General features: G+C 41.7%; 1 protein-coding gene across 2 annotated transcripts in view; it reads right to left on the minus strand.

Moving 5' to 3' along the window:
- The window catches only part of LOC138267955 (uncharacterized), a 1,270,490-nt gene that overhangs the window by 131,242 nt on the left and 1,122,811 nt on the right, over positions 1-16,437 (minus strand). The gene's annotated exons all lie outside the window — the stretch shown is intronic.

Raw genomic sequence — 16,437 nt, forward strand, 5'->3', positions numbered from 1 at the left:
GGATTAGGTGAAAAGACTAGGTGTCAGTTGCACTGTCAAGCCAGACCTAAAATGAAACAAGTTGGTTAATGACCGTCTTTCTTCATCTAAGACACTTTAATAGCATCCCAGATTCATGTGTGTGCCCCTGAAAGTACAAGCTTAGGTAGCTAGGCAAATAAACAAAATGATAAAAGGTGCTGGATGGCAAGCACTTTTTTGAGAAAGCACACATCTTCTTCCCAATCACAACATCTACTCCTGGCTCCCAACATGTGGGCAGAGCCAAAGCTCCTCTCTAGTGAAGCTCACATAATTTTTGGATATCAGCCAGACCATACACATTTATGCGTAGATTGTCTCTTCTGGTTCCTCTCTAAAAGGGTCAAGATGAAAAAGTGACTTACTTGTAATTACAGTTCTCCACCTTCTGTATCTATCTTTCATAGATTCAGATGCTTGAATATTTCCCACTGTCACACTGGGAGTCCTCGGTACTCAATGTCAATTCTGCAGTGCTCTCATACATGAAAATAACATTGGAAACAGGTGCTGATAACTTGTAGTCTATCTACCTCTTTTTATTATCTAACCCCCTGCCAAACAGGTGGATAGGCAGAGAGCTCTAAATCCTCCTAGAGGCGGAGCTGCTCATGTTTCCTACCGCATGAGGGCTACACAGGTGAAAAACATTTGATTCTAACACTACTGGATGTGATGGTGTTGAGACACTGATATATTTAGCCTATGATATGTCAGACATTGAGAGTTACTGTCAATGAAATGCCAGAGGCTGCCATTGCTCTTTGTGCAGCAGTAAATGATGACTCCACATCACGCAAGGAACACCAACGCCATGTTGAAGCACATCTGTACACAATTGGATGCTTGCAACACAGGCTTCAAGTGCTGCTGCTAATCTGCACAGATACAATGTCAACAGATAATCCAAAAAAGCCCACTGTACTGGAGATGTTTTTAGGGGCTACTTCAAGTAACCACTGCTTCAGAGGAAGTCCATTCAATTGATGCAATTAGGGATGGAGAGACTGAGGAGGCATGAAGCCTAAGCAGCACCTTAGTTGTGGAGGCCACAATAGTACACTCCACCAGGAGTCAATCAGCAGTGGTGGCGCAGCAACAACAATGTGGAAAACTAAGAGGCACACTATGGGCTTTAGGAGGAGGAGATTAAAAGATGTATGTTACACATCACATAGAAAGCTGTTTTTACTTTTTCATTAATGGTCATCTTATTTTCTTTTTATATAAACATTTCAGTTGTTCCCATGACTTTAATTGTGATGGGAACGTACCTCTACTTTTTTGACACCCACTGAAAAAAACAGAAAACACAACTGTTGTCTGTCTATTTATTTGCATTCCACATTGTCCAATCCCCCCAGTAACTAACTATTATCACAGCATCAGATCCAGGAGAATGTGTTTGTGGCTGTATACCCATCATGTGCTTCACCAACACTTATAACTAGAGCCATGTCTTGTTTTGCATTATTTTAGAGGTGGGTTTGATTAACTAAGCCTCTAAAGCTCACTGTACACTTCAACAATACTAATGGCCACACTCTGATGTGTGCATCATTGTGTGTCGTACATACCCACCACTACTCTTTGTTGTGCTAGCGTCATGATACCAGAGCTTGGAGAAGGTTACCAAGTGCACCAGTCAATAGCCAATATAATACAGTCATTGCCATGTGCCTCATGAGTACATAGGTTTCACATAATGCTGAACGTACATTCAATTTCAACTGGGTTATATCCACCGAAATAAACAAGAGCATGTACCACATTTGCTAATGAGGGATTGCAGGGCTTGAAAGGTTGAGGTGATCAGTCTTATTGAAATATTTCACTATGGCAGCGTTTCTAAGGATAAAACATTGAAACCGAAATTTACAGACTCATTTTGAGCCATGCAAAAAGTAATGAGTAATGATATTAACACCACAAAATCGAAGGCTAGGGCTGTGGAATTGGTACTATAAGTTCCCCCCGTGCTTAATTTGTAAGTAAAAACGTCCCAGTGCAAAAGCTCTCCTTTGAAACATGCGACTGCTGCATTTAAATGTGCGAGCACTGAATGAAGAAGCATCGTAATCTTAAAGACATCTCAGGCCTCTTTAATTCATTTACAGCCACTCCCTGCCCCTTCAGCTCACTCTTGGAGGTTTCTGCTTTCTCCCTTTGTGACGCTTTTTCATTTTTCTCTTCCTCCGCCTTTCCCATATGTGTCTTTTCCCTGCCCTCAAAAATAAGTCTGGTGCACAGCACTGAAAACTACCGGCTCAAATTAAGCACTGGTTCCCCCACTCTTTATGCACTTTGTCATAGTTGGCTTATTGCTGGTGGTAACTAATCCCAGAATTGACCAGAAATGCACCCCTCTAAATCTTTGGTAATGCCAGAAATGTGCTATTCTCTGAGTACTGAACATTCATGCCATTACTGTGGCACTCTAAATGAGCTCACCAGACTTTCTCTTCAACATTTTCAACCACCATAGACTTTAATGGGCCTCTTCAGTAAATCTTTGTTCTAGGGCAGTGATTCTTAAACTGTGGTCCGCGGACACCTGGGGGTCCACAACACCTACTGAGGGGAGCCACGGCTGTATAGAAAATGAAATGATAGCAGATTAGTAAAGTATAAGTGCATTAAAAAGTAAAATTAAAAACTGAAAATGCTAAAATGCTCTGTAAATATGAAAGAATCTGCAGTTGGATGCCAAACATTAAGTTGGTATTCTTATCTTGATTTGTGGGAGCAGCACAAGTACAGCAAAGGGACTCTAGTATGGATGACAAATGGCGCATTGATTTATGCCTACAAAAAGAAAACATGCAGTGGAGCAAAAAAGGCAAAATGATAAGCTAGCATACAGCATAACACTCCATTTTATATAAATGAAATTACATTTAAAAAAAAAAAAAAAAAAAAAAAAATCAGTTATACATGTGTGTAAATTTAAAATGACATTTCATAATGTATATTTTTGTTTGATGTGCACTTCTTTCTGTGTTTGTTTGTGTATTTTGTAGGTTAAAATAATTTAAATTATTTAGGACGGTGTCTCTGGTTTCCAGTAGTGAGTCACCGTTGCTCCACAGAAGACAAAAGGTTAAGAACTGCTGTTCTGGGGGTTAAACCTTAATTCCTATAGGACGACCATCTTTAATAAATTAAACTACATTTTTTAAAACTTGCAGCCTTCTAATTAAAATTTCAATCATACATGCTTTTGTTAATTAATTTAAAATAATATTTCATAAAATATATATTTGTTTGATGCAACTTCTTTCTGTGTTTTTGTGTATTTTTCAGGTTAAAATCATTGAAATATTCATAGGATGTTTCCAGTAGTGTTTCACTGTGGTTCCACATCAGACAAAATTCTAGGGTGTTAAACCTTAATTCCTTTAGGACGATCACATACATTTCAAAGCAAATAATTTCAGAGACAATTTAGTAGGTTTTAACCATTTGTTAAAATACCTTTGAATGGACCTCACTTCTTTAACTCTTAAACGACTGGTATTCATTGTTTTGTTTTCTGCACCCCACTTCTTGGACTGTTAAGATTAGAGCTTTACCGGTCTAATAAAAGGTGAGCCGATAATATATTGGAGTCTTTGGTTTACCTATGTCATGTCTGTTGGGGTAAATGAATGCTCTGGTATTCAACATCTAGCATTTGCATTTTCTATACCAATGTTTCCCAACAGATCTCCTCACATAGAAAACAATGAGCTGAAGTGATTGGGTTTTGAATAATAAAACAATTGCATCATGAGTGCACTTCTGTGGGTCTGCTGCAGGGTCAGTTTTATGTCAAGCTTGCATGACACAGTCTTTCATTCTTCTTTGGTAACTAACTTGAGTAGTACTTACATGTATAATATTTTGATGGAATTGGGTGTTTGACCTGCCCATCTGAAATGCATTGATGCTAGTCAGGATCAAATGCAGAATTTATAAATAGAGGTTTCTAATATGTAATTAATGAGATTGCTGGGAATATGAATTTTAAGAGAATTCATGCCACTCTGAATTCCCCAAACATAATGCATTTGACCATACTTAGTACTGACCTACAAATAAAGTATTATTTCTTATTGTTTCTTTTTTCATATATTTTGGGTTGGGCTAAGCCTCTCTAGATTTACACATGTAATAGTGGCCCGACTGCTTCAATGGTTCACCTGCATCCTTGTGACGAGGAAGGGATTCTACACCTCCCAAATGCCTCAAGACTGGTATGCCCTTCCTATCAAACATCACCACCTATGCCAACAGATTTGATAGGTGAGTTCAGGTTGCAGGTAGTGGGTTGTGTTTGAAGGAAGTAGGGGATAGTTTGTTCTTACAAAAGCAATTTGAGGAGTTCTGGCACTAACCAACATGGAAAGGGAGAAGAAGCTAAGGCTTAGACTTGCTTTCGGACTTTGCATCTAGTCCTTCAGTTTACGGGGTGCAGTCGTTAACTGCCATGTGGAGTTTAGTTCATGGTTTTGCCTATGGTCAGAATGCCAGCAGTCTAGAATGTGGAAGCATTCATGTGTGCAACACTAAGCTGAATAGCCCCACCTTCGTACACTGCAGCAGCAATAACAATTCTGTCAGGAGCATTTAGTACCACCAAAGGGGTGGGATTTTGGTGCTTTCAATCTAAATATAGAATGAATGCAAGTTAGGTTTACTTATTAACCTTTGCTTTGCTCCTCTGTAGATTTTATGTTGACTACTGTGGACTATGCTTTTGACTGCGTGGATATCCCCTTTGATTGCATGAGTAGGTTTTTTTCCAACGCTTAGGCAAGGGTGTTTCCACTCAAGGGCAATACATTGTATCTGTGTTTCAGCCCTCCCTCTCCACCCCTCGCTGAGGGGCTAGTTCAGCCGTATGTTTTTGGTCGATCTGCCTCCCCAAGGCGGTCAAAACCCACTAGACACCAGGGATTTGATTTTATGAAATTGCTAGGGAGCAACCTCTTGGGCAAGGGTCGTTCCCTTTGGGGGTAATATACTGAACTAGGTGTAATTTGTTTTGTATTCTGCCACCCCTCCTTCCGGAAGGCAGATCGGACATTTCTATGCCGCTGTACCCTCGGGGGGGGCGAAGTCCACTAATAGGGCTGTGAAATATTTTTTTGTTACAGCCCCTCAAAGCCCACTAGACACCCCTTACGATGTGAGGAAAGGGAGCAACCCCTTGTTCAGTTTTACGGTTGGCCATATTATTTTCGTTTTTGGTCTGTTCTGAGTGGGCCTCAGGGTTTGTGGTAACACTTGAGACACCTGGGAATAAGGTATGTATATTGTCGGGGATCTGCTTCTGGGGTAAGGTTTGCTTCCATTTAGTAGTATCTTTTTTTGCATTTGTCACTGTGTCTTTTGCTTGATATTGTTATTTTTATGTGTGCTTTCATTTTCATTCTTTTACAGTAGAGCCAATCGTTTCCTTTGTCTTGGTGGTGAATCCTGTTTGCGGGGGCAGCTTTTGCAGATCTGTAGTTTATGGAGTTGTGGTTGGTAAGCAACTCATTTGGTTATCTTTTCCTGTAATGTGTATCCTTGGCCTGTTTGTATAATGTTTATGACTGCTGTACTAATGTTTGAATATTTTGTTTTCTGTGTGATTATTTCAAAGTAACATATTGATTTGGGCAAGTTCTATACTGCCTTGTGATGTGTGTATCTGTTTTTTCATTTCCTTTCCAGTAGGACTTCTTTGGTGCTTGCTGTGTCTGTGCAGAGTAGGTGCAATTGATCCTCAGTCTTTGCTGTCTCTGGCAAGTGAGTGGTATAGTTTTTGAGTATATAGGTCTTTGCGTGCTTTGTATTGTTTGGCATTTCCTTCCAGATTAATATATATCAGTAATTTTACTTTCTGTCTGTTAAAGTCACACTTTGTTTATTACTTATTTTACACAGTGTTGGTTATTTTGACTTATTTGTAGTGTTACTTTAATTAGGCAGGATTATGGCAAACCATAGGATTACCGCTCATCATGTTGTTAGTTTACTTTTAGATTCTTGCTTTGACCCTGGTCATCTGAGACTGACTCTGAGGCAGAGAAGGAAGTCCAAGATTCTGTCAGAGGATGTTCTGTCTGAGAGGAATCATCTAATGATGACGCCACTCAGTGCGGAGGAAGTGCCTCTTTCACAGGAGGACACTTATGTGCCGATAGTGCAGCAAGAGGGATCTGGATTGAGGCCTGGGGCTGAAAGGATTCCCATTGGAAGTGCTGAACTCTGGGTTAATCCAAACATGGTACAGCCTGTGTTGTCTGCCTTTACTGGTGTCGCAGGGTGTAGAGTCAATACTTAAAACGTTTGGTGTTTACATTTTTTTGACTTGTTTATGGATGATGTATTTTTGGGTGAGATTGTTGACCAGACTAATTTGTAACCTGAACAGTATCTGAGGGACAGCAGGGCCAGACTTAAGCCCCCCTCTATAGATAGCCGGTGGACTCCCACAAATTTGGATGAGCTGAAGAAGTTCTTGAGTTTAATTTTTGTTGATGGGCTTGATAAGGAATCCATCCCCGTCTTCATCTTGGTCTACGAGTACCTTGATGGCAATGGCTATATTTCCTGCAACCATGAGTTGTGATCGATATTTGCTTCTGCTTCAGATGCTGCATTTAAATGATAATGCTTCAGCATTTGCCACACAATCATTCTGATTGTGACTGTTCCTTGAAGAATCAGCCTATCCTTGATCGTTATGTAGATGGCATTTCAGTGATCGATGTTCCAGGGAGCGAAATAACTGTGAATGAGTATTTGGTCCTGTTCAAGGGTCGTTTGTTTTTTAGACAGTGCATTCCTAGCAAGAGGACACGTTATGAAATTAAGATGTATATGCAGTCAGAACGTATTACTGGATATGTCTGTAATTTCAGGGTGTACACTGGTAGGGATTGATCTATTGACCCTCCTGGTTGTCCGTCCACTTTTGGAGTCAGTGAGAAAATTGTGTGGGAACTTGGTAGAGTACTTTTGAACAAAGGTCACCATTTATACGTAGATAACTTCTACACTAGTGTGCAATTGCTCAAGGAATTGTTCAAAGTGGACACGGTTGCTTGTGGCAAAATCTGCCCTTACCGTAAAGAGCTTGTATGTAAAAAGCTTCAAAAGGGACAGTGCAGTGCCTTACATAGTGATGAACTTCTAGCTGTGAAATTTGCAGACAGGAGAGATATCCACATGCTGACAATCATTCAGGATGAAAGTAAATCCCCCTTGACTGTATGGGGTGAGGTTGCTGAAGCGCACAAACCAGTGTGAAGTTTGGACTACAATAAGCACAAGGGTGGTGTAGATAATCAGTGCCTGGAGCCTTACACTGCTGTTTGTAAGGTTTGCATTTGGTACAAGAAGTTGGCTATCCATTTGTTTCACTTAGCAACCTTCAATGCTTTTGTTGTATTCAAGGATTGTTCTCCAGATTCAAAGATTACTTTTGTTCAGTTTAGGCAGTCTGTGAAAGGCAGCTTTGTTGTAGTGGAGCATGCAAGTTTTCCTAGAGTTGGAGTGCTGGAGGATGTGTCTAGATTGAAATAATACCAAATTCCTGATGACGTTCCTCACACGGCCAAAAAAAACCTTTCCCTCTAGGTGATGTAGAGTCTGTATTTGAAAAGTTTGTATGTGCTGCCCCAAGTGTCCTTCTAAACCCTGGCTATATGTGCCTGCATGTTTTAAATTGTACCACACGCAACAGAATTATTGGGAACAACCGTGAGTGTAAAAGTGAACTGACTGGTCTGCATTGCTTTATACTTTTTATTCAGTTTCACAGTTGGCAGTAGTTTGATGTATTTAGTTGGATCTGTTGTGTTTGTAGTCATTGTTGGTTATTTTTCCCCTTCAAATTTGTTTGTGTTTTTTTTGCTGAAAAAATATGGAGGAGGTGTGTGTGGACTGGCACCTGGTTGGTGGTGTGTGTGGAGTGGCATTTGGCTGGCAGAGGGCGTGGACTAACGTTTGGCTGGCAGTATGCGTGGATGGCACTTGGCTGGTGGTGTGTGCTGTTGGTGTGCGTGGATTGGAGCTTGGTTGGTGGTGTGCATGGACCGGCGCATGGCTGGTGGTGTGTGTGTGAGGTGGCATTTGGCCAGTGGTGTGAGTGTAGTGGCTTGTTGCTGGTCACTATGCACACATTGCCAGCCAAACACCAGTCCACACACTCTGTCAGCCGCAAGTCAGTGTGATTGCTGTGGCAATCATGTGTCAGTCATGTGGGCATATGAAAGTGATGGGCCCTTGAATGGCACTGTCTGTTTATGTGAGTGTTGTAATGTGCTGGGGCCCCGGCCGGCGGTGTGAATGGTTTTGTGTGTGTCACGCATGAAAGGTGTGTTAATGGCCTGTAAAGTGGTTGGTGCCTTGTGGCAGCGTTACAGTTCACGAGCTGTGAGTCATTGGTTCAGTGTTTTTAACTTTCAGTTATTAACAGTATGTTTCATTTTTGTGAAATCTCTTGGTAATACAATTGACATTTTGAACCTTTCACCCACCCTCGTGCCAAATCCAGCCAGTATGTGTGTGTACTTGAGGAATAAATCTGCATACAAATCTGCCTTTTCTGTCTTTCTCTGCCAGGGTGTACATTGTCTCTAGGTAAAATCTACCAACTCTGGATAATGACATAAACTAGACACCCAGGGGAGTACAGGATGGTGTGCCTCTTGTGGATCCCATCAAGCTTTGTTACCCATAATGCCCTGCAAACTGCAGAATTTGACTAAAATCACACATTTTCCTTCCATTTCCGTGCCAAGTTTCTCCAGAATCAGAAAGAACCCACACAATTGAAATTATCCATCATTTTCCCACTCCCAATAAAAATGCTGCCCCACCTGTGTGGCTGCGCCTAGTACTTGCAATAGGAACAGATCAAATGAACATCAATGGAAGTCCTTGCAAAGGGACCCTCCTTGATCTTGGTTTGTTTTGTTCTGTCACAGGCACTAGGCCCAGCCACACGAGTGAGGTATCATTTCTATCAGAAGGCTTGAGGGAATGCTGGGTGGAAGGAAGTTGGTGGCTTTCCTCAGATTTCAGAACTTTCCATCACACAAATGTGAGGAAAATGTGTTTTTAGTCACATTTTGAGGTTTGCAAGAGATTCTGGGTAACACAACCTGGTGAGAGCCATGCAAATCAACCCATCCTGGAATTCCCTAGGTGTCTAGTTTTCAGAAATGTTCAGGTTTGCTAGGTTACCCCAGGTGCCAGATGTACCTGTAGTGGGAACTAAGCCTACCCACACAAGTGAGGTGCCATTTTTATCGAGAGTCTTAGGGGAACACAGAATCATAGAACAAGTGTTATCACCAATTGTATTTCTCTGCATTTGTGTTTTTCAAATGTAAGATAGTGTGTAAGAAAGAAGTCATTTTGAGAAATGCCCTGTAATTCACATGCTAGTAGAGGTACCCACAAATTCAGAGATGTGCAAATAACCCCTGCTCCTAAACTCCATATCTTGTGCCAGTTTCGGAAATACATATGTTTTCTTGTTACCTATTTTTCACTATTTACATTTTACCACAAGAATTGCATGATACCCAGGTGCGCAACACCCATTAAGCTAAAATGGCTTCAGCCTCCACCATTGTGTGGTTTAGCTAGGGCTGCAGCTCGTGGGCACTTGTCTCAGGGAGTGCCTGGGCAGAATACTGTTTGGGAAATATCTTCCTTTCTTTACAAAGACATTTTCAGCTTTTGTGCTGCTGGAAAGGGTATTCAAAGAAGGGGTGGAGGTCACAGGGAATTTGAAATATGCTAATTCACGGACCCAATGGTGTGGGCGCTCGCTGTGCTGGGCCAAGTGCTTTAGCATTCCTCATTGTTTTGAAGGTGGGGCAAAGATTGCCCATTAATACTGTGATGACCAAAGCAGCATCTGCAATTGAAAGGCAAGTTCTGCCCTGTTCCCAACCAGTGTTAGCCTGACTCTATCCAAAGAAAAAAGGCACAAATCACAAATTATAGTGTATGTAATTGCATTTATATAGTGCTTCCTACATGTGACATGGGGTAGCAAGTGATATATGAACAAAAAAAGGGGAGAAAGAATACTTTCTTTTTTAAATGGTGTTGCATTTAAATGATTCATTGTCCAGTAGGGAGTTCAGGAGGTTTTTCCCAACAGACTTTTGCATATGGCAAAGGAGAGAGGTAGGGCGGGGGACACCTGAGGCTTGTGGTTTTGCTTCTAAAAATTCCAATACTGGCTAAAAACTAAGGGACAGATTTACTATTCTTTCATGTAACTCATGAAGACAACTTTCTGCTTTGTATTAAAGTGAGAGGATAGAAATGCACCATATGTACAAAGATATGGGGCATTTTTGTTCTCTCCTAGCGCTGGAGCACTTCAGGCTGCCTGCACCAACACAGGCACCCTTGCACCATGGTGCAGGGCGCCTGTGTTATGGGCAGGGTTGTGTTTGTGAAGTAATGGATAGCTTTTGGTACAAAAACAATCCTTGAAGGCATTTTCCTCTTTGTATATGTGCTCCAGAATGCAAAACACATACAAAGAGGAAACAATAAGGAAAAATAAAGCTGTTTCTCCTCGTTATGCCAAGGTCAGTAAGACGCCCTATTCTGGTGAAATACCGGTTTACAGACCGTTGTTAATATGGGATACAAAGCTTTACTTTGGATTTACTAAACCACACAGAACCCCACGAGGAGGCTTTGCATGGCTTAGTAAATACCACTAAAAGACTTGTGTTGCCTTGCGATGACTTGGATCATGCAAGGGCAATGCAAGTCCTTAGTTAATCTGATCCAAAGACTGTGCAAAGTGATACTGGCAAAGAGGGGTCAGGGCAGCAGTTAGTTTGTTTCAGTGATTGATGGTAAGTGGCACTAGCACTTATCAGAGGGGGCAGGGACTTTTAGAAGATGGTCCCCAGGCAGTCTGTGAGTAAAATGCTCCTGGCTGTCTGTTCTACCCGAGAAGGAAGGCCAGCCATGGCCTATAAGGCAGTATTTGTATGAGAGTGATGGCTTGACAATAACATAATGTCACACGTTATTTTAACAGTCAGGCATTTTACTCTAACAGTCTGTACACAGGCAGTGAAAGAGAGTCGCCTGTCATTGTGCCCCTCGACCTTATGATTGCTATATAGCTCAGTTTGGGTAGGGCAGGACTTGTGCACTGCGTTAGCGACACATGTGGGATGCAGTATTCCACTGTATCTTGTCCGAGGCTGCTGGGTGCTGCTCTCCCACAGTCCACCTCACAAAGTGCTGTGTGTGCCTCTTGCCCTGGGTATTTGGCAGCTGAACATGTAATAAACAGAGAGGGTCATTATGTCACTGTGCATGGACAGCACCTTGCACTCCACCTACCAAAGGTTTCTGTTGCAGCAGCATGGTGAACCTCAAACTGCACTGTACTTGTTTGGTTTACCTATTCGGCCCCCCTTACCATCTCTGCAAGTGGAAGTGGTAGTGGTAGTTAGTGGTTGGAGCATGGTGAAAAGGGCACCTACATCCAAATCCAATACACAGACACATTTCAAAGCCTTGCTCTCTTTCGAGCCAACTCACTTTTGCAGTATGCTGGTGTACTGCCATTTGTTAAATTTTGTTTTGACCAATGACTTTGTGTTTCACCACTGCGCATATTAGTTGCTCAATGTTCACCAGTAGCACATGGTATGTTTTGTTCAGTTTAGCCGCCTATGGGCTTTGACATTGCATTAGTCATTACATTCTGTATTCTGCCTATTGGCTTTGACATGGCATTAGCCATTACTTTCTGTATTCAGTTGAGCCGCCTATGGGCTTTGACATTGCATTAGCCATTACATTCTGTATTCTGCCTATTGGCTTTGACATGCTGTATCCAGTCTAGCCGCCTATTGGCTTTGACATTGCATTCCTATTGGCTTTGACATGATGTATTCAATTTAGCTGCTTATTGACTTTGACATGCTATTAGATATTCTGCCTATGGGCTTTGACATGATATTATACATTACATTTTGTATTCAGCTTAACTGCCTATTGGCTTTGACATGATCAGCTCAGCTGCCTATTGGCTTTGACATGATATTATACATTGTATTTTGTATTCAGCTCAGCTGCCTATTGGCTTTGACATGATATTATACATTGCATTTTATATTCAGCTTAGCTGCCTATGGGCTTTGACATGATATAAGACATTGCATTTTGTATTCAGCTTAGATGCTTATTGACTTTGACATGACACTAGACATTGCATTTGATACTTAGGTTAGCTGCCTATTGCCTTTAACGTGGAGTTAGACATTGCTTATTGGCTTTGACATGACACTAGACATTGCATTTGATATTTAGGTTAGCTGCCCATTGCCTTTAACGTGGAGTTAGACATTGCAGTTGAGAATCCAAGCTGTATTTTTCCAAGCTGTGTTTTTGCACCAGATGAACCAAGATGTTTTTTCTCACAGTAGACTAGACCTGATAAGAGAGAGTACATGGGTGTTTTTCTCTCCGCTTGAGCTTGGGAACAGGAGTAGTCTCGGAGACCTGGCCAGTCTCCAAAAGGCTTGCTCAGTTTCCCAGGTCTGAGAGGAGGGGGCACACCTTTGTAACGAATGACACAGGCTGCAGAGATTCAGATTCGAATCTGCCGGACCTCGTGCTGGAGCTTGGCGCCAGCTGGCAGCAATCCTGTGTGGGTAGATGAATCTCTTTCTCGCGGCTGACAAGGGGTCATCAGCTTGCAGACCTTAGAAAGATGAAGCTGTAAATAGTTTCCCACACGGTGAAGTATTTGTTTTGCTTTGCATTCAATATCTTATAAATATAACCTGCTGTGTATATTGCAAACTGATATATTTTGTTTGATTAACGCGGGCTTGAAAGCTACTAATTCGTCATTCATAAATATTGTGGTTGGGGAAGAATTAACAACAATAAAAGTCTTCTTTGACCTCAGAAGTGCATTTCTGGTGTGTTATGTTAGTGCTTAGAAACTAGCTAAGAGGAAAGCACTACAGCTGGTGTTGTCCCTGCCTTTTACTATCCTATGTCAATTTCAAACTGTATTCTTGTGTGTTAATGCACCTGCTTCAGAAACACAGTCCAAATGCCTCACCTCTTTTGAATGCCTGCCTGAAGAGGAGATTTTTAAACTCATGCTAAGTGCCAGAGACAAGAGTTCAGATTTTGCACAGGTGAGGGAATCACAGAGGTTGAGTAGAGATGACATCTGGGTGAACATACTAAAACAACAACATTCCCCATCCCAGCATCAAGGTGATGAAGTAGCCTGAGATTGTCAAACTTAGTTTTGTGAATTAAATATTCTCCGGCAGTATTTATTTCCCAAAAGACACATGAATACAATTGTCTGTCTGAAATGTCTCAAAATCATGGTTACTCACTGGCCTGGCCCTTCAAGCACTGTGGCAATGAAACTGTGATCTGGTACCCCCCAGACTTCCAGTAGAGCACCTACTTAGAACTTGACAAGGTGAACACAGCCAAAGCATGACATATTTAGAGTGTTGCAACACCACGTAACAATCAAAGGGTCAAGACTGCCCAACATCGTGAACCACATTTCATGCTTGTTTGATTAAGCAGAGGAACCTAAAACTGAAGTTAGTTGCACTTCTAGACATGTAACTGAACACTCAGATTACATAAATTAGTTCCTGCACAGAGAAAGTTAGTTCCTGTGCATGCAGTGAGAGTGAGCCTCTGTGATAAGCAGGCCCTATTCTCTTGTAAAGCAGAGCTCATTGACAGATTGTGTTGACCTTTGTTTTCTGTTTTATGTAGCACAAACTTGACCTAAAGATAATGGGGTGTTTTACACAATCACCAGTTATGTTACACAAGGTCAAATACGTTTTTTAGGCACGGGGAGATCAAGTGATTTGCCAGGTTCACAGGAGGTTGAGCTGACGATGAGACTCAAACCTCGTTCCCCAGTTCCAAAGTCAGCCTCTCCAGTCGTAACGCCACAGCTGAGTACCTGCATTCATAGTGCAGAACCTCTGCATTAATAGAACAGAATTTCTGCGCTCCTATAGATAATCTATTGACAGTTTGTTTCTTGCACTGAATCAGAACAGTGTACCTGTATATATAGAGCTCAGCCTCTGCACATTGAGACGTGTTCATTCATAGATTGTGTTGAGCCAGTTCACAGGCAGATTGAGACTGATATACTGGCGACCAGCTTGTAATCTGTGGGAGTACCACAGGCCTCTCACCTAGATTAGTCTCTGGCATTGCCTGTCTCTAATAGAGTCCATAGGAAAAGGTTGAAGATAGGATGATAGTGAGTGAGAAGGGACTGAGAAAAAATATTGTGGAGAAACAGGGATAGGGAATGGTGACAGAAGAGAGAGAAAGTGTGAGAGAATATGAAGGGCAGAAAGAGAGGAAAAAGAAATGAGTAGGTCAACCTCAAGGGGACAGGAGGAGGAATTTCGTTCATGGTTGCCTCAGAAGACAAAAGATCTAAGCACTCCCTTAGACTGCTAGCTATACCTTTGATCTTCCTGTGAGGGATAACTGGGCATCTGTTCAGGCGGAGAAACATTTGCTCATCACTGGCTGTTGGTCCAGATGTTGTCTACCAGCTGGAGCTACAGTATTCCAGAGTGAAGGGGCAGCAATTTCATGGGTATTCTCACACCTTTCTACAAACAAAGTCTATGCCCAGGTCTCCCTCTAGTTATCCTCATATCACTCAATACAATCCTGCAGCAGTGTCATGTGCTGTGGATGCTCATCATAATAACATATAATGTAATTTTTACACAGCTTCAGCTCCTTCATGAACATACCTGACAACATCATTTACAATAATCAATTTCTGATGTAGCATGCACACATTCAACTTTTGGCATCTTTAGCCAACCCTTTTTCATTCAGAGAAAAAGCTAATGTGAATGAGTGTAAATTTGGCCTAGGCATGCATCTTTATTTTTTAAAGATATTTAGCCTGCAGCACACAAGCAGAAACTGGTTTAACTAGTTGTAATTTGCAATATTTGCACTTTTGTGTCACAGCTGTTTTGATCAACCTCTATTTATACTATTTTAATAATACTACAGTAAAAAAGTGATTACTCATCATCTGGACCACGATCTCTGTTCCATCCTGTTGGACATTGGAGACACATCACTATTAATAAATCATTACATTGTTGAAAAGTATGTAAATATTTATGTTAAATACTATGTGACACTTCAACCCACAGTTCACCTACACATAGAAAAACCTTAAACGAAAGACAATGTAATTAAGGTGTGACTCCTGTATAATACCTACATACCACAATAATATACATTTAGTCTACTCTCTAGACAGCGTGAAGAACACAGCATAGTGCCTATGGAAAAATATCAAGGAAAGATATCAAAAGAATATCAGTATTCAGAAGGATTTGTGAAGGTGAATGTTTGGAGCATTTTCAACCCTTGATGTAGTGTAGTGACTAAGGGCCAGATGTAGTAAGCCGTTTGCATGTCGCAAACTGCAAAAATCGCAGTTTGCGGCATGCAAACGGCCGAACACGATGCTGATTCCCAAATTGCGAGTCGGTACTGACTTGCAATTTGGGATTGCGACTCACAAATAGGAAGGGGTGTTCCCTTCCTATTTGCGACCGCATCGCAATTCAGAGTTGCTTTGTGACCGCGAATGCAGTCGCAAACCAACTTGCAGTTACCACCAGTGTCACACTGGTGGTAACTCATTCGCAAAAGGGAAGGGGTCCCCATGTCGAAAAAAATATTTTTTCAGAGCAGGCAGAGGTCCTTTGGACCACTGCCTACTCTGAAAAAAACGAAACCAAATGGTTTTGGTTTACTTTTCATTTTGCAACTCGTTTTCCTTTAAGGAAAACAGGCTGCAAAATGAAAAAAAAAACTGCTTTATTTATAAAGCAGTCACAGACATGAAGGTCTGCTGACTACAGCAGGCCACCATCCCTGTGAGTGCAGGGACTCGCTATGGGGTCGCAAAATGCGACCCACCTCATGAATATTGATGAGGTGGGTCTTTGCGACCCCATAGTGAGTCGCAGAAGGTGTCTGAGACACCATTCTGCATCCAATTTTGCGACTTGCAAATTGCGAGTCGGTCAGACTCGCAATTTGCAAGTCGCAAAATTGGATTTTCCTACATCTGGCCCTAAGTCAACTTGAGAACCGAGCTTGGAATCCAGTTTGGATCTTGAATGAAAATTTGCGGTTATCTCAAACAGCCATTGAGGATATCTTTGCATCAACGCTTTATTTGTAAAATAATAAGTGCCGGAGCCCAAAGCGCTGCTCAGACACCTGTGGCTGGCGCTATATATACAATCTCAGAGCGTTAAAAGCAAGGGTGCGCAGTCCTGAATACTCCTTAAGCCTCTTTAATTCACTGCCAGGCACTCCCTTCCC

Source organism: Pleurodeles waltl, chromosome 12 (genome assembly GCF_031143425.1).
Source record: "Pleurodeles waltl isolate 20211129_DDA chromosome 12, aPleWal1.hap1.20221129, whole genome shotgun sequence".
NCBI lineage: Eukaryota > Metazoa > Chordata > Amphibia > Caudata > Salamandridae > Pleurodeles > Pleurodeles waltl.